General features: G+C 36.6%; 1 pseudogene; it reads right to left on the minus strand.

Moving 5' to 3' along the window:
- Window positions 1–2,149: 2,149 nt before the first annotated feature.
- Window positions 2,150–3,092, minus strand: LOC126081274 (olfactory receptor 4C11-like; annotated as a pseudogene).
- Between the last annotated feature and the right edge of the window lie 17,064 nt (window positions 3,093–20,156).

The raw sequence follows: 20,156 nt of genomic DNA on the forward strand, positions 1-20,156 counted from the left end.
TAGAATCAGGAAAAGCCTAGAGCCTCCAAAAGAAACACAACCATACTGACACCTTGATTTTAGCTCAGTGAGACCTACTTCAGACTTCCAACCTAGAAGACTTAAGATAATAAATTTGTGTTGTTATAAACCACTACATTTGTGGCAATATGTTACAGCAGAGGTAGCTAACTAGTACAAGATCTTAAAACATATATTTAAAGAGTCATCTCCAGATGTCCTTGGCAGGACACCAAATCTCAAATTATTGGTGAGTGCCCTCATGTCAAAAATTCTTCAATTTCCATACTTATACTTTGTCCACATATGCTAACACTTCCAAGATAAACTCCTATAGTAAAGCATCTCCTCATTTCTCACCACGTATGTTAGCAAAGTACTGCAATTGCCCATGTACATCACATCTAAGAACAAAGATTATACTTTATTGCTTTGGCTTTCCTGAGAGCTGCCCTTAGTTAATGTATGGGAGTAATGAGATATAGGAGGGAGCTCTGGGGAGAAAAAATATCATTGTATGACAACTGCTTCAGATTAGGTAATTGCATGGGATCAAGACAAAGAATGACTATTTCCTTGCATAGGTAGGCAACCAAGAAGATACAGAATAATTTTTGGGTTCGTGGTTATTACTTTTCCCTACAAACTTTTAGCTCTCAGTGTACTTTTCTTTCTCTATCAGGACACTGTATCCAACAAAGGAAACTTGTTGCGGCTGCATCTTCAGTATTCTTTGCACTTCTGCCATGTTTATTGTAAAATTTTGACTCTGATCTAGAGCACAATTTTTGCCTCCAAGAGACTTGGTGGCAGTGGTAGCAGGGGTTCTATATAAAAAGCATGTCCAGGAGACATAATAGATGGAGTGTTTCTGAGGAGACACCTACATTGGATTAAATGCACATTCCCTTTTTATCTTTTCCTTGCCTTGAAATACAAGAAGACATCAGCTAAAAGTCAGCCAACTCGAAACTACTACTATGCAAAACTATTAATAGCAGAATCAAACTGCAGCTTCTGTAATCAGTGGTAAACTACTTGGGATCGATTTTACCTTGAAATTCACAGAAACTAAAAATTTTAAAAAGTGATGTATATATGTCATTGTAGTTCATTGTAGAATCCATAGTTCCATAACTACACAGAAAAATAGATATGCATTTTCTCAAGTTGAAGAAATGTCAAAGTTCTTAGTACATAAAACTGACACAAATTTAGTAATTTTAATACAATTCACTACAAAAAATCAATATAGAATTGTCAAATAAACAAAAATTTCTGTATGGACAAAAATATAAATAAGAAATCAAATTTAAATTAGATTTTTAAAGATTATGTAACTAGAGACTGTGGTGTCAGATGGATAGTGACAAAGTTGGTATACATTCCCACTACAGAAACGTACATTTCGTATACATATTTCAGTATGCTCTACTCAAGTTATTCTGTTCTTTGGATTGTATTGAAAACTCACTAAAATTCTCTATCTGTAACATAACAAATTTCTGTTTCAAAGCCCAAAATTCATCCTTTCGATTATAACATTCAGTTTTGAAAAGAGAAATTCTACCAGGATAGAAATTTAAGCATATAGAGGGCTAACTGTAATCACAATTAAACAAACAAAAAATCTATTGTCTTCAAGTTGATAACCACTCATGGCAACCTCGTTTGTTACTGAGGAGAACTTTTTCATCGGGTTTTTTGTCTGTCACCTTTATGGAAGTGATTCGTCAGGCCTTTCTTCTGTAGTGCTACTGCATGGATTCGAATGTAAATCTTTACCACAGTAGTGGAGCGACACCAGAAATCAACATGAAGAAGGACAGGAAAAATACCAGATCAAAACCACAAGGGTTCTAGTTATCCAAGAGAGGCAGAGAGACAGTAGTAAAAAATCAAACATCAAAAGTAATTGGTCTGGCATATCTGTTTGTACCTGCTTTTGTCTCAACACTAATTGTCTCAACACTAATTGTCTCAACACTAATCAGTGTATGTGTTCATTTTACCCAGTTTCCTGAAGAAAGTAGCACTTATTCCCCAAGATAAGAATCTATGAAATTCACAATGAGATGATTATATACTTTGTTGAATTTTGCTCAGTCAATGTAAACTATGAAGAAGGATTTGAAATTTCCATTTATCTTCAGTCTTCTGAGGTCAGTTTCTTGCGCCATAGCTTCCTCATAGCATTTTTCACCTCAGCATTTCTCAGTGTATAGATCAGAGGGTTAAGCAAAGGTGTTCCAATTGTATAAAACACAGTTGTCATCTTATCCATGGGGAAGGTGGTTGCAGGGCGTATGTATATAAATATACAGGGAACAAAGAACAATATGACTACGATGATATGGGAGATGCAGGTGGAAAGGGCTTTTTTCCTTCCTTCAGCACTGTGGTTTCTCAGAGAATGCAGGATGATAACATAGGAGAACATCAGCACCACAAAACTCATTATGCAAAGGGCCCCACTATTGGACACCAGCAGCAGGTTGGTCACATAGGTGTCTGTACAGGCAAGTTTTAACAAGGGCTACAAGTCACATAAATAGTGTTCAATCACATTGGGACCACAGAAAGGTAAACCCAACGTAAGAAAAATCTGAACTGAAGAATGCACACAGGACGCTACCCAGGCTAGAGCTACCAACACACTGCAGACCTGCCGGCTCATGATGCTCATGTAGTGCAGGGGTTTACAGATGGCCACATAGCGGTCAACGGCCATCAGCATAAGGATCAAGACTTCCAGGCAGCCAAATAAATGAAATGAAAAGATTTGGATTATGCACTCACTAATTTTTTTTTTTTTTTAAAGAGATAGTGATGGTCTTCTGAAGGGCATCCACAATCATTCTAGGGGCTATGGCAGTACAGAAGCAGGTATCAGATAAGGATAAGTAGAAGAGGAAAAAGTACATTGGACTCCCTAGTGTCCGACTGGTCTTTACGGTAACAATAATCAATGAGTTGCCCAACAATGTACCTAAGTAGAAGAGCAAGAAAAAGACAAACATTATTTTCTTTTTAACAGGATCTTGTGTCAACCCAAGCAGAATGAACTCAGTCACATTATTATTCAGCAGCATGATTTTGTGAATGAGGAGAAGGTAGAAGTATGAAATGGTTTATCTGAAAAAAAAAATACACGAATTAATGTATGGTGCTATGCAACAGTGTGAAGTATTTAATGCAAATTAATTTGTGGTGCTATGTGATGTCATGGGATATTTTGATTAAAAAAAAATATCCCTCATCAGGGACATTCTAGCTATTGTGTCCTAATGAGTTGCTTCACCTCTTTGACCCTCATTTTTAATGACATTTTCATAGGATGTTTTTAAATCACAGATAAGCTTATGAAGGATACTTTCCTAAATCACTCTTAAATGCAATTCTAGTTAACTTTAACATCTTTTTGCTCTTATTAATTTGATTCATTTGATAATGAAAAAATTAGGATATATGATTCCAATGTATTTACTTAATTTTTCTCACATTCAATAGACCTTGGGACCCATGTTTTGCATGCTCAGTTTATCAAACATTACTTAGAATATATGTGCCTTCCTTTTTGAATTTAATGTTATAAATGTAAAAACACACACTGTTCATGTCCACATAAATAATATCTTGTTTCTACATATATTTATGTATTACATATTAGTGATGCATGCTTATATAAATGTATATTACCTAAAAATATATATAAACAAACAAACAAACAAAACATTGCCACCAAGTCAATCCTCCTCACGGAGACCACGTGTCTCACAGAGCAGAACTGCTCCATAGGGTTTTTTTTTTTATGTAATTTTTACAGAAACAGATCACCAGGACTTTCTTCCATGGTGGTGGTGAGTGAGTTTGAATCGTGAATCTTTAGGTTACTAGTTGATTGCACATAGTTTATACCACTAAGGGACCAATAAATATATGACCCAGTCATTTACCGACACTCAATTCAAGATATTCCAGCTTGAAAAAGGGAGCAAGAAACACTTATTTACCCCACTGCTGTGGAGGCAGTTCTGAACATAGCAACCCTATAAACACCACCTTCTAAATAATCTACTTTTATTTCAAACAACTTAACGATACTTAGTACTTGACATATTGCAATAAGCATAAATGAATATTCTTTGAAAATTTATAATATATCTAGGTGCCCTGGTGGTACAAGGTTAAAACACTCCACTGCTAACAACAAGAATGCTCCTTAGAAGCAAGGATGGTGAGGCTGCATCTTACATACTTTGGGGATGTTGTCAGGAGGGATCAGAATCGACTCAACAGCATACAACTACAACAATCAACACCACACAGTTTTACAAAAAAGCAAAGCATTTGAATAAGCAATACACACAAGAACATTATGACTGGCAATTGAGCATATATAAACATACTCAGCCTTATTAAAATCAAGGAAATGCCAATTAAACAACATTGAAATACTCATAAGTTTTGTAAAGACCAGACCATATCAAATTTTGGTGATGATTTAGGAAATCAGCATGAGATCTAGTGAAATATTCCCAGAAAGCGTTCAAAAAGATATACATTGCAGCCTTGCTAAAAATTGGGGTAACTAGAAATGATTTAAATACCTAACAGTAAGAGTATGTAGATAATGTGAAATATGGCTTTACTATTGAAAATGAGGCAGAAGTTTAAATAGTGGAGCTATATGAGCAGCTAACATGGATAAATCACTGAGATACATTGATGACTTTAAAAATTAATAAACTGCACAAAAATTATCACAGTATAACTTGCACGTTTAAAAAAAAACTATATAGAAGGCTGTATAGATTCTATGTGTACCTGTGTGCTTATAAATGCGTTGAGAAAGATGTGGAAAGAAATCTTCACCTCTGGGGAAGAAAGGGTATAATGGACAAAGGGAATTTTAGTGTTATAAATATTGTGATTCCTCTATTAGGAGATTATATTACAACATTACTTCTGTAATTAAAATTAATTAAAAGGTCATTTATTTTAATATGGTTCAAGGACAATGCATTATATGGCAAACGAAATTGCACAAAATAAAACAGAAACCATGATCCAGTATTAGAATTCAGTCATCTTTTACATAACTTGTTCTTTCTTAGTTATCGTATTGTTTCCTCTCTTTCTTTAGTAAATGTATATACAGATACTATTCTCTAACCATCATATTCCATGAGCTTTCACTTTTTAAATTTCAGGTTCATTTATACACTGTAAATATAACTAGTCAAATGCATTTCTGTGCCCTATTCCTCTACAGGAAGATATTTGAGATAAAGAAACCAGTACCTCCTTCTGTTGTGCATAGGGTGGTTATGAGCAGGAACAGGCTGCACAGCACCTAACAGCAACCACAACCACATAGGTAGGTAGGTAGGTAGGTAGGTAGGTAGGTAGGTAGGTAGGTAGGTAGGTAGGTAGGTAGGTAGGTAGGTAGGTAGGTAGGTAGGTAGGTAGGTAGGTAGGTAGGTAGGTAGGTAGGTACTATTATGATCACTCTATGGGCATCTATTTCCTCATCCATAAACGGGGAAGTACAGTCTTCAGGAAATCTTCCAGCCACTAAGAATCAATTTTTATTCATCAAGTGCTTTACTAAATCGATTATTACTTAATCAAAATTATCAATTAAGATCTTCATCATTCCCTTACTATTTTTTATTCTGCTTATTGCTTTTAATATACAATCATTTGATAATCTTTTCAAATATACAGAGCTTTTTAGCATTGCTCTTCTATCTGAAGTAGAGTAAAAATTGTTGCACAGTTTCTCTTAGCCTCTTGTCCCAGCAACAAACAGCCCCAAGTTAGGAGCCGGGATTTCAAGATACCATTGCCGTGGTTAATTTTCCATTAGAACAGGTCTCTTTACTTTGACTCGTAAACTAATAAAAATTCCCAACTGTGACCAAAATTAGAAGAATCTAAAGACTGTAAAATGTACTTAGCAAACAGGTATCTTTTCCAAGAATAGATAGTATAATATTATTTTAAGAGTATATTCTGTGGACATTTAAAGAGTCAGCTTTAAACGGATTCAGGTATGCAAAAAAAGAAAGACAAGAAAAGGAAAGGATATAGAAGGAAAAGAAAGGGAAGGAACTCACATACATGTTATCTGTCAATTCCAATCAATATCTGGAGGAATGTTGTTCAGTTTCTGAACTCATGACAGCATACAGGAAAAACACCCATTCACTATCAAAATAATAAATACACCTCTTTGAAAAAAATAAGTGAAAAAATCTTCATGCTTGATATCTAGATGTGAAATCATGTTTAAAATAAATATATCAAAAAACTGACTTTATGCGTAGTTATAATGAGAATGAGAACAACGTTATGAAACTGCAGGGAAATGGCAGATGCAGCTGAGACTTTTGCTCTTGCTTTCTTTGCTCCAATACAGCAGTGAGCAGTGAGGGCCAGTTCTCTAAGTGCCTGGGGCCTAGGGACTCCTGGAGAAGCTGCGCTGAAAGCATTAGAAGGAGCATTTAAAGGTGCTTGAGGAAGCTGAGTGCAATCCCACTGGTATTCCCTATGGTAAGTCTTGGACAAGACGAGGAAAAATAAAATGTTTGCTGTTGTTATTGTTGTTATTTAACTTCTTTTTTCTCTTGGCCTTTTTTAATGTGGTTTCTTAAATTCTTTTAAATTGTATCAAATATACAATGTTAAACATTTAGTATAGGTTTTAAGACCAATGACCATAAAATTAAAAAAGTAAAATAGCCTTATCTCACTCTATGCAGGGAATAAACCCTAATGCAGTCACTAAATTTATTGAGTATTTCTCTGCTTAAAATACCAAGGCCAATAATTTATTTGTATTGCATTTATTCTGCTTTTTTAATGCAAGTAAGGTCAAAGTTAAATGCACTGTTAGATTCCTTTATTATTAGTAGTGGTATTATCGACATCCTTGTGGATGTGAGGGTAGACATTTGTGACTGAGCAGTAGAATTCTTACCTTCCACGTGGGATACACTGGTTTGATTTCTGGCCAACGCACCTCATGCACAGCCACCACCCAATTCTCAGTGGAGGCTTGTATGTTGCTAGGATACTGAACAGACTTCAGGGAATCATTCAGATTAATATTGACCTGGAAGAAAGGCCTGGTGATCTACTTCTGAAAATCAGCCAGTGGAACCCTGTGGATCACAATCATTCAATCTGTAAGCCCTCGTAGGGATGGCACAGGACCACGTAGCATCCCATCCATTGTGTGCGGGGACTTACTGGAAGGAAGCTCACAACAACAAATTGAATTATATTCGTCACAGTACAATAGCATCCATTTTAGGAAAAATATATAAACTTAAGGTGGAAGAAAAAATTTGAAATATTTTTCTCAAACCCAAGGGAGAAGATAACTTTTTTAAAAAATCTGAATCTGGAAGATTCCATTTCTGAGATGTATCTACTCTATACAAGAGAATTGTTAAGATTTTGGAAAAAGAATATTGAAAACTTAGTGGGAACAAATTGATCTCAGCAAACACGACATGACTTGGTAAATTTTTTGATTTTTGTTGTTAGGTGCCTTCAACTGGGATCTGACTCACAGAGATTCTACGTACAACAGAAGAAAACACTGCCCGTTTCTCTCCATGCTCACAATCTTGTTATGTTTGAGACCATTGTTGTAGCCATTGTCAATCCACCTCTTGAGAGTCTTCCTCTTTTTCTCTGACACTTACCCTACGGAAGGGGATGTTTTTCTCCAGGGACTTGTGCCTCCTGATAACATATCCAAATTGTGTGAGACATAGTCTTATCATCCTTCCTTTCTAAGGAGCTTTCTGGTTGTGCTGCTTCCAAGGCAGGTTTTTTTCATTACTGCCACGGTATATTTAATATTTTTGCTAGAGCAACAATTGAAAGGAATGAAATCTTCTTTGGTCTTTCTTATTCATTCTCCACCTTTCACAACCATTAGAGGCAACTGAAAACAATATGGCCTGAATCATGCACACCTCAGTCCTTAAAATGACATCTTTGCTTTTGAACTCTTTAAAGAGTTTTTTTGCAGCAGATTTGCTCAATGCAATGTGTCTTTTGATTTCTTGACCACTGCTTCCTTGGGTCTTCTTTGTGTATGCAAGTAGAACAAAACTATATGATTTGTCTTTAAATTTATGCACCAAACATATAGTGTTTGGTGCATAAATTTAAAGGAAAGATTGACAACTTCAATCTTTTCTCCATTTTTTATGATGTTGTTTATTGGTCCATTTTTCAGCATTTTTATTTTCTTGATGTTGATGCATAGTCCATACTGAAGGCTGTAGTCCTTGATTTTCTTCAGTAATTTCTTCAAGGTCTCTTCACTTTTGGCAAGCAAGGTTGTGTCATTAGCATAGTGCGCAGGTTGTTAATGAGTCTTCCTCTAGTTCTGATGTTCTGTTCTTCTTCATATAGCCCAGCTTGTAGGATTATCTGCCCAGCATTCAGATTGAATAAGTATGGTCAAAGGATACAATCCCGACCACACACATTTCCTGACTTCAAGCCATGCAGTATTCCCTTTTTCTGTTCCGACAACTGCCTCTTGCTCTATGCACAGTTTCCCTGTGAGCTTAAGTAAGTGTTCTGGAATTTCCATTCTTTATAATGTTATGGGTAATTAGCTAGGATCACAGACAAATGTTTTGCACACTCAGTAAAACACAGGTAATTCTCTTTTCAGTATTCTCTGTTTTTACCCAGGATCCATTTGACATAAGCAATAATATTCCTCATTCCATGTTCTCTTCGGAATCTGACTTGAATTTGTGGCAGTTCCCTGTCTGTATACTCGTGCACCAGCTTTTGAATGTTCTTCAGCAATATTTAACTTGCATGTGAGTGGCTCAATGGTTAAAAGCTAAGGCTGCTAACCAAAAGGTCAGCAGTTTGAATCCACCAGCCACTCCTTGGAAATCTCATGGGGCAGTTCTACTCTGCCCAATATAGTCCCTATGTGTCAAATTTGGCTAGACAGCAATGGGTTTTGGTAATATTAATGATAAAATTGTTCCATAATTTCCACATTCCATTGAAACACTTTTTTTTGGAATAGGCATAAGTATGAATTTCTTCCAATCTCTTTGTCCAGTAGCTGGCTTCCAAATTTCTTGGCATACATGTGTGATCCATTTGTTGAGCATCTCAATTGGTATTACTTACTTTCTGGAGCCTTGTTTTTCTCCAGTGTTTTCAGTGTAGCTTAAACATCTTCCTTCAGTACCATTGGTTCTTGATCATATGCTACCTCATGAAATGTTTGAAAGTTGACCAATAGTGTTTTGGTACAGTGACTCTCTGTGTTCTGCCATCTCCATTTGGTGCTTCCTGTACTGTACTGTACAGTATTTTGCCCATAGAATCCTTCAATATTGAAACTCCAGAACTGTTTTTTCTTCAGTGCCTTCAGCTTGAGAGATACCAAGTGTGTTCTTCCCTTTTGATTTTCTATCTCCAGGTCTTTACACATGTCATTATAATATTTTACTTTGTCTTCTCCTGCTCCCCTTTGAAATCTTCTTTTCAACTCTTTTACTTCGTCATTTCTTCCACTCCCTTTAACTTCTCTACATTCAAGAGCAGTTTTCAGAACCTCTTCAGACATCGATTTTGGTCTTTCCTTTATTTCCTGTCTTTACTAACCTCTTGGTTTCTTCATGTACGGTGTCCTTGATGTCATTCCACAACTCTGGTCTTTTGTCATAAGTGTTCAATACCTCAAATCGATTCCAGAGATGGTCTCTAAAATCAGGTGGGATATACTCAAGGTCATACTTTGGCTCTCGTGGAATAGTTCTAAATTCCGTCGCCTTCAACTTGAACTTGTATATGAGCACGTTATGGTCTGTTTGGAAGCCGTCCCCCAGACTTGTTCTGATTGATGATTTTGAGCTTTTCCATCGTCTCTTTCCACTGATGTATTTGATTTTATTCCTGTGTATTTCATCTGGCGAGGTCCACGTTTATAGTTGCTTTTTATCCTGGTGACAAAATATTTTTGCAATGAAGAAGGTATTAGTCTTGCAAAATTCTATCATGCGATCTCCAGCATCGTTCCTATCATCAAGGCCATATTTTCCAACTACCAATCCTTCTCCTTTGTTTCTGACTTTCTCATTCTAATCACCAGTAACTATAAATACATCTTGATCACATATTTTATCAATTTCAGATTGCAGAATTTGGTAAAAATATCCAATTTCTTCATTTTAGGCATTAGTGTTTGGTGCATAAATTTAAAGACAAATCATATTAACTGATCTTCCTGTGGGGATATGGATATTATCCCATGACTGACAAGGGTGTACTTCAGGATGTGTTTGGAAATGTTCTTTCTTTATTTATTTTTTTGTACTTTAGGTGAATGTTTACAGAACAAACTAGTTTTCTGTTAAACAGTTAGTATGCATATTGTTTTATGACATTGGTTAACAACTCTATGACATCTCAACACTCTCCCTTCCCAAAGTTGGGTTCCTTATTACCAGCCTTCATGACGCCTTCTGCCTTCTAGTCCTTTCCACAGGGCTGGTGTGCCCCTTCAGTCCTGTTTTATTTTATGGGCCAGTCCAATCTTTGCCTGAAGGGAAAACTGCAGGAGCGACTTCATTACTGAGTTGAAAGGGTGTCTGGGGGCCATACTCTCAGGCATCCTCTAAGCTCTGTCAGGCCAGCAGGTCTGGTCTTTCTTTTTGAGTTAGAATTTAGTTCTACATCTATCTCCAGCTCTGTTCTGGATGCTCAACAATAATCCCTGTCAGAGTAGCCAGTGGTGGTAGCCATGCACCATCAACTTGCACTGGACTCAGCCTGGTGGAGACTGTTGTAGACTTGGTCCATTAGTACTCTGGACCAATCTTTCCCTTGTGTCTTTAGTATTTTTCATTCTTCCTTGCTCCAGAAGAAGTGAGACCAGCAGAGTATGCTAGATGGCCACTCACAGGCTTTCAAGACGCCAGGCACTACTCACCAAAGTAGAATGTAGAACATTTTCTTTATAAATTATGTTACCCCAATTGAGCTAGATGTCCCCCAAGACCATGGTCTCCACAGCCCTAGCCCAGCAATTTGGTCCCTTAGGGAGTTTGGATGTATCTATGGACCTTGCATGACCTTGCCTTGTACAAGTTGTGCTGGCTTCCCCAGTATTGTGCACTTTCTTACCCTTCGCCAGTTACCACTTCTCTATTGCATATTTAGTGTTTTTCAAACACAACCCTCCCCTCCCTCATAAACATCAAAGATTACTTCTTTTTGTGTGTAAAACTTTTCATAGTAATGGTCTCATACAAATATTTGTCTTTTTGTGATTGACTTATTTCACTCAGCATAATGACCTCCTGATTCAACCATGTTGTGAGATGCTTCACAGATTCATCAGTATTCTTTATAGTGTAATACTCCACTGTGTGTATGTACCACCATTTGTTTATCCATTCATCTGTTGATGGGCATCTAGGTTGTTTCCATCTTTTTGCTATTGTGAACAATTCTGCAATGAACATGTGTGTGCATATGTCTATTCATCTGTCAACTTCTATTTCTCTAGGATATATTCCTAGGAATGGGATTCCTGGGTCATCCGTTTCTAGCTTTCTAAGGAAGTGCCATATCATTTTCCAAAATGGCTATATCATTTTGCATTGCCACCAGCAGTGCATAAGATTTTTGATCTCCCAGTAGCCTCTCCAACATTTGTTATTTCCCGTTTTTTAGATTCAGGCAAGTAATGGCGGGGAGAGACGATTTCTCATTGTGAGTTTGATTAACATTTCTCTAATGGCTTTTTTTTTTTTTTTTTTATGGCTAGTGGTCTGGAGCATTTCCTTGTGTGTTTGTTGGCTGCTTGAATGGCTTCTTTGGTGAAGTGTCTGTTCATTTCCTTTGCCTATTTTTCAACTGGATTGTCTTTTTGCTGTAGAGGTGTTGGGTTTTCTTGTAGATTTTAGAGATTAGGCCTTTGATTCGTAATAGCCAAAATTTTCTTCCCAACCTGTAGATTCTCTTTTTACTCTTTTGGTGAAGTCTTTTGATGAGCATCAGTGTTTAGTGTTTAGAAGATCCTAGTTAGCTAGCTTATCATCTGGAGTTTGGGTGTTGTTTGTTGTGGTTCGTATCCTGTTAATGCCATGTATTTGGGCCTCTAGCATTGATCCTATTTTTTCTTCTATAAACTTCATAGTTTTTGGCTTTATATTTAGGTCTTTGATCCATTTTGAATTAGTTTTTGCATACAGTGTGAGGTATGGGTCCTGTTTCATTTTTTTGCAGATGGACATCCTGTTTGGCCAACACCATTTGTTAAAAAAAACTGTTTCCCCTGCCCCCCCATTTGATGGTCTTTGGACCCTTGTCGAAGACCAGGTGACCATAGGTGAATGGATTTTCATCTGGGTTCTCAATTCTGTTCCATTGGTCAATGCATCTGTCATTGTACCAGTACCATGCTGTTTTGACTACCATAGCTGTAGAGTAGGTTCTGAGATCAGGTAGCATGAGTCTGCTACTTTGTTATTCTCCTTCAATAATGCTTTACTTATCTGGGGGTTCTTCTCTTTCCATATAGAGTTAATGATAATTTTTTTCCATCTCTTTAAAGAATATTGTTGATATTTGATTGGGATTACATTGTATTTGTAAATCCCTTTGGGTAGAATTGTCATTTTTACAACTTTGAGTCTACCTATCCATGAGCATGGTATGTTTTTCCAATAATGTGGATCTCTCTTGATTCTTGCAGCAGTGTTTTGTAATTTTGTAGTTTTCTTTCTATAGGTCTTTTACATCTCTTGTTAGATTTATTCCTAAGCACTTTTTTTTTTTTTTTAGGGGTTTTATACATGGTATTGTTTTTCTTATTTCTTTTTCACTGTCCTCTTTCTTGGTGCATAGGAATCTAACTGATTTTTGTATGTTTACCTTGTATTCTGCTCCACTGCTGAATCTTTCTATTAGTTCCAGAGGTTGTCTCATGGCACCTTTTGGTTTTCTATGTATAGAATCACACCATCTTCCAATATTGACATTTTAACTTCTTCATTACCAATTCGGATGAGCTTTATTTCTATTTCTAGCCTTATTGCTGTAGCTAGGACTTCCAGCACAATGTTAAATCGGAGTGATAATAAAGAACATCCTTCTCTTGTTTCTGTCCTCAAGGGCAATGTTTTCATCCTCTCTGCATTAAGAATGATATTGGCCATAGGTTTTGCACAGAGGGCCTTTATGATGTTGGGAAGCAAATGTTTAAAAGCAAATAGCTGAATAAATCTTAATAAACAGCCAGAGAGATGGAACTCTTGGCTTGGTAGTTGATTTAGGGGATTTGTTTGATATCTCTGGACTTTTTTTTCCTCACCTAAGTGAATGAATGGACTCTTGAATGGAGGTAAGATGTTCAGAATATATGTGCTTCAATTTCCCTGTCTGTGTATGCCAACCAGCAATAAGTACCCATTTGCAACTACTGTGATTACCTATTCTTTTTTTTTTTTTTTCCTGTTAGAGAAATAATGCTGTTCCTCCTTTTTTATTTTTTTCAGGCAATCATCTCTTGGAAACATCCCCTGCTGGACTAATTCCATGGAAAAAATAAACAATATAATCAAGTTCACTTTCTGGGACTTTCTCAGAACCCAGAGGTGGAAGAAGTTTGTTTTGTGGTGTTTTCTTTTTTCTACACTGTTATTCTTCTGGGAAACCTTCTCAACATGCTGACAGTGTGTGTGGGCAACGTTTTTAAGCCTCCTATATATTTCTTTCTCAACTATTTGTCTTTTGTGAACATCTATCACTCCTCGGTTATAGCTCCCAAGATGATTGTTAACCTATTAGCCAAAAGTAAAACCATCTCCTGTGTGGGGTGCATGTTGCAACTCTTTGGTGTACAGTTCTTTGGTTGCACTAAGATCTTCATCATTACCATAATGGCCTATGATTGTTATGTGGCCATCGATAAACCCCTACATTACATGACCATCATGGACCAGGACAGATGCAATAAAATGTTGCTGGGGACCTTGTTGGGTGAGTTCTTACATTCCTTTATCCAGGTGGCATTGGTGGTCCAGCTACCCTTTTGTGGATCCACTGAGATTGATCACTCCTTTTGTAATGTCCACCCTGTGCTGAAACTGCCCTGCACAGACACTTATGTTCTTGTTGTTGTTGGGAAGCTTTGTTATCTTGCTAATCTCCTACACTGTCATCCTGGTATCCCTGAGAAAGCAGTCAGCAGAAGGCAGGCACAAAGCTCTCTCCACTTGTGGCTCCCACGTTGCCGTGGCCATCATCTTTGGCCCGTGTACTTTCATGTACATGCACCCTGATACTGCCTTTTCTGAGGACAAAATGGTGGCGTATTTTATACCTTTATCATCCCCATGTTAAATCCCCTAATTTATACACTGAGAGATGCAGAAGTAAAAAATTCAATGAAGAAACTGTGGGGTAGGAAGGTTTTCTGGGAGGCTAATTAATGCCAAATAGTTTGAGGTAATGATAGTTTAACCTGGATGATTTTAACAGAAATAATGGTTAATTGAAATCTTGGTTAATGCATCTATTCAACAAAATCAATAATACCGACCTGGAGGAGAAGTGGTTAATAGATATAGCTGCTAACTAAATGGTTGGCAGTTCAAATCCACCAGCCTCTCCTTGGAAACCCTATGGAACAGTTCTACTCTGTCCTATAGGGTCCCTATGAGTTGAAATCAACTCGATGGTAATGAGAATTTTTGGTTTGGTTTGCAAGGTTTTTGGGAGAAACAAATGTCACACTGGCTCATTTTACATAAGTAGGTATTATTTATCATTTTCATTATATTTATTCCAATATTTCATAATCAGAGAATTTATGAAAATATCTAAACCAGAGAAGTATTATTAAACTTCGAACATCGTCATGATCCTACTCAGCATCATTGTTTTCTCCTCCGTGTTCTTACCTATTTTCCTTAAATAGTGGAATTCGGTTTGGTGTTTAGAACTGTGACTTGTACATATTAAGCACTCAGTATGCATGCATTGTATGAAAAACAGAGCAAAAGGAAACTCACAAACGACCCAAACTAAAGCATGCTGATGTAAGTCCTCCCAAAACACAGATTCTTACAACAACTAAGCCTAGAAAGTTTGAAATGGGAAGAGAGAGGTGTACAGAATGTAAATGAAATAAAACACAAGCTTGTAAGACAAATGTTATTTTCTCATTCTCTGGTCTTGGGGAGAAAACAAATGATTTCTAGAGGAATCATTTTCTTTGCCTCAACAATAAGGATATTGGGCAAGTTTACCAAATTTTTTAATCATAGTAGCCCGTGAATATGCTGCTATTAACTGACTCTAATATTTACCTGGAATCTATAGTCAGCAGCCCCTGCTAATGTGAAATGACTAACAGAAAAAGCTGAAGAGACTGAAAAAAACAATCACTTGTGATAAATTGGTGACTGTGATTCAAAAAACAGGGTGAATAGAATTTTTATCAATTTACCATGTGTGACCAAGCAGCTTTACTGAGTACAGTGAGTGATTTTCCACTGATTCCTTGACTTACTAATCCAATTTCCATATCTGAATTCCAAAAAGACTCATTCAGGTCAAATAAACAATCACCTCTCTCATGGGAACTAAAAGCTTTTCCTGTTAACACCTTTCTCCTTCACCTTAGGATGCAACCTGGACTGTTTTTTTTATTTTTTTTCTGTTGCAGGTGAACATATCACTGCTTTTCTCTCTGCTATTTCGTTTTCTTTGCCACAATTCTGATTTTCCAGTTATTATGTATATCCTTTATGCCTGTTTGTGGTTGCAGGATGTGTATGTATGTTTGTGTGTGTACATGGGTGTTTGTATGGGCAAACATTTCTCACATGAAGGACTGTACATTAGTGCTTATAAAATACTTGATGATGTTGATGTGATAAGAGAATTAAAGAGAATTAAAGAGAAGAAAGATCAAAAAGCAGTGAGACATCTAAGTTAGAAGTTATAATCAAGAAACTCTTGTCCCAGGATCATGTATATGTGAATACATGGCTATTGTCCCCGATTGAACATATATTCACTGTGTGTCTATAGACCTCTATTTCCTCAATTTTAAAAAGAGGGCTAGATCAGTGCATTTTCAAGCTTGGCTGATTATTGGAATCACCTTGAGAGACCTTTGAAGAGACGACAGAACCTATTCGAAAAGATCCTTACTCAGTAGGCCAGGGTTAAGTGCTTTATAAAAATCTTTATTTTTAACAAGCTCTTCTGGTCATTTATATGCAGTCAGGAACTTGGATTTGGAAACAGAGACGAGATGATATTCGATGCTGTTAGATCTTAAGAGGTCTGTGAGTCAATGAACCTAAAGAGCCTTACTTTTGCATAGATGTCCCCATCTGCTCTGATAACCACCATAAAGGGAGCTAAAATTGAACTGAATTTACAAAACTGTGGAATAAATCATTGTTATCCATTTGATAATTTTCTTCACAGTACTCTTTCCCTTATTCCTTTGCAAAAAACATTTGAAGACTGGGGAATAATATTATTGATTTTAGGGGTCTGAAGTCCCTAAGAAGGTAGAAGATAACAGATTCCTGACTGTCAAAGTACGGGAAGGAAAACATATGAAACAGTATTCAAGTCTCCACCAGGGACTTTACAAGCATACCCCTGTTCACTAAGTCAAAACCTCTCAGAGAAGCTCAGAGGATCTCCTCTCGGTTCCTTGGAAGGAAATGACCAAGTATGATGAGAATTCAGATTCTCTCCAGTTTCAGTGGGGGCAAGGCAGGTCAACAATAGCGTTTTATTCTGTAGATTTATCATCACAACACTTTTATATTTTATAACAGCTTTATAACCCTGCTGTCACCAGATGGGAGATTTGACTTTGATTGAAGCTTTCATTAATGAAAATAAATGGCAACCTTTCTCATTTTTCAGATGAAGAAATTAATTTATTTCTTCATGGAAAACCATGAAAAAATAGGTCTCCCTGTGCCTTTTAAACACTGGATATACTTCTATTTTCTGGAGCAGGACAAAATATTTTAAACACTTCTGTGCAATGCTCACTTGAATATGTAAAGGTACCTGTCGTGTTCCTCTGAATGTCGTCCTTTTTTTTCATTTAACATTTCTAGGAGGTTAAAATATTTCTCACATTTCAAGATCTCCAGAATTTCACTATTTTTGTAGTGTCTGTGTGGGGATGCTTCACTTCAGTGTTCCCAGTTCTTGTACGGTGACCAATTTTTAATAGAATCTAACCAACATAAAATAAGATATAAATTTTTTTTGATGCAGGAGAATGACAGTCACATAAGAGTACCTGAACACAAACTGAAGCCTGCAATGCCCAGCCTAGATCAGAAGAATGACCCCTGGTCAACAGACACATGAAAAAGAAATATACGACTCTTGTTTAGCCATAAGTTTTAGGATGGCGTGTTACAAAGCATTAGTGAGCTGACTTATCCAAGAATAGCATGGTCAAATTGTGAAAGTAGGAATTTTTACTTATGCTGTAAAATTTATAAAACTCTCCAAATATTTAGTGAAAGTATTTTGCGAGGATTTCCCTGGGTGGTGTAAGCTGTTTATCATCAGCTGCTAAACTGAAAGGTAAGCAGTTCAAACCCAAACAACAATGTCCTGGAAGAAAAATATGGCGATCTGTTTCCATAAAGATTACAGCCAAGAAAAACCTACGGGGCTGTTCTACTCTGTAACACATGGGTTCGCCATGAGTTGGAATTGAATCGATGGCAATGGGTTTTGGGTTTCTTTGTTGTTGTTTACTTTCCCAGGAGAAGTGTAAAAAGGTCAAGTTCAAGATAAGGGAAATGAGGAAAAGTATATAATTTTGACGCTATGCGTAAAAGCCAAATTTTGTCTCCTATGTGTGCAGCCAGCCTTCCCTCCACTATTTCTTCCATGGATAAAATATAGGAAGAGATCAACATAGTATTAAACACACTTGGATAGATTCCCCTTGACCTTTCCTTCACCAATAAGTTATAAAAGGATTATCAAAAGATACCTATGATCCATGTTCAAACCGACTTCCGAAAGGCCACTCTGTTTTGGGAGAATCCAAACAGGGAATTTTTCACAATAAGCAAATTTAATCCATTGTTGGAGAATGAGACCTATGTATGCATCAAGAACAGACTTCTTAAAAGTAAGTGCCAGAATTAGACACTTGCCCACACAGCTATAGAAATTTCTGTCCACCTTTACCTTCCTGAACTGGAAACCCCTGCTGTGAGGTAATCTCCATCAACCAACATCAAAGCAGTGACTTGCTCTGCTATGGTCTTCTTATCTCCTTTTCGATATAATTTATCACTTCTCTAAAAAAAAAAAAAAAAATTTTTTTTTTCTTCCTTTTACGATTCTAAGTACCCTAACATTTTTAGGAAGTACACATGTGAAATTTTGGAAAGAAAAACTGTTGCTGAAATTTTCCTTTACCCTGCAGCTAATTTTCACAAATGTACCCCTCATCTGAAAACTTGTATTCCTATCACATATGGAAAGATAATGCTTTAAAAAAAAAAATTGCTATCGGATCAATTTCAACTCATAGCGACCCTATAGGGTAGAGTAGAGCTGTCCCATGGGGTTTCTAAAGAACAACTGGTGGATTTGAACTGCTGACTTTTTGGTTAGCAACTGAACACTTAACCACTGTGCCACCAGGGCTCCATAAGTATATATAATTCATTTTCTTAGTGGGAGCTGTGGTGTAGAGGAAAAAAAAAAAAGAGGAAGGGGAACAAGAAAATACCACTTTTACTTCTCTCATATTTGCAAACCTGGTAAACTTTTATCCATTTTCTCACTAATTTTTCTTGTGTGTCTGTGAACTGTGTTACTGGATGACAACAGAGGATATTGTAGATTCTTCTCTAGCTCACAAAGCTCAGGAAATCATCTATAAATGAAGGAAATGCCTCAATATACCAAAGGTGATCTTTGCTTATGCTCCAACCTTCAGTTGGTCCCACTTGTTTCTTAGTCTAATCTTCTTCATTTCTCCTTATTGTGATGCCCTGCCTAAGTAGAGGGAAGACAGTTTTACATAGTATATATGGTGAGAAAACACTTCAAAAGATGTTACTTGCATGGAGCAGTGCTGATTAAGAAATTACACACCAGGGATATCCACCTCTTCATCTATGTGCTTTCTTAAACTTAAGGTCCTTCACAGTGTGTGAGATAGTCCACGTTGCACTTTACAAAGAGCATTAACATGTATATTCATGAAGACATTTTAAATGAGGTTATAAATAAGTCATATTGTTGTTATTCACCAAGTAGATTTTTTACTCATAGTGATCTCTTGTGACAGTGTAGAGTTTCCTAGGCTGTAATTTTTATGGAAACAGATCAAGAGGTCTTTCTCCTGAGTTGTAGTTGGTGGGTTCAAAACACCAACCTTCTGGTTAGCATCTGAGCACTTAAGCGTTACACCACCAGGGCTCCAATGTAAAGATTAGTAACCCAATTTTTAGGAGCTCAGCTCCTTAAATAATGGTTAAGCGATTATCTGATAACCTAAAACTCAACGGTTCAAACCGACCCTGCAACTCTGCAGGAGAAAAGTCCCCAGGATACACTTCTATAAAAATTTCAGCATAGGATTTTTAGGAATCCTATGGGACAGTTTTACTCCATCTCATTGGGTTGCTATGAGTCAGAGTCAACTTGAAAGCACAGAAAAAAAAAATGCAATTTTATGAAAGGACAAAACATTTGAATAGGCAATACACAGAAAGGACATTATAACTGGCTAACAAGCATATATAAAATTACCCAACCTTATTGGAATCAGGGGAACACAAATTAAATTACAATGAAATGCTCATAAGTTTTGTAAAAAGCAGGCCATATTAATTTTTAATGATAATTTAAGGAATCAGCATGTGATCTAGTGAAACACCCCCCCCCCAGAAAGCATTCAAAAGTATATACATTGTAGCCCTGTTAAAAATTGGGATAAGTGGAAATAATCTAAATGCCTAACAGTAATAGAATATAGATAATATGAAATATGTCCTAACTATTGAAAATTAGGCATAAGTTTAAGTATTGGTCTATATGGCACATCAAATATGGATAAATTACTG

Source organism: Elephas maximus, chromosome 7, assembly GCF_024166365.1.
Source record: "Elephas maximus indicus isolate mEleMax1 chromosome 7, mEleMax1 primary haplotype, whole genome shotgun sequence".
Lineage (NCBI taxonomy): Eukaryota > Metazoa > Chordata > Mammalia > Proboscidea > Elephantidae > Elephas > Elephas maximus.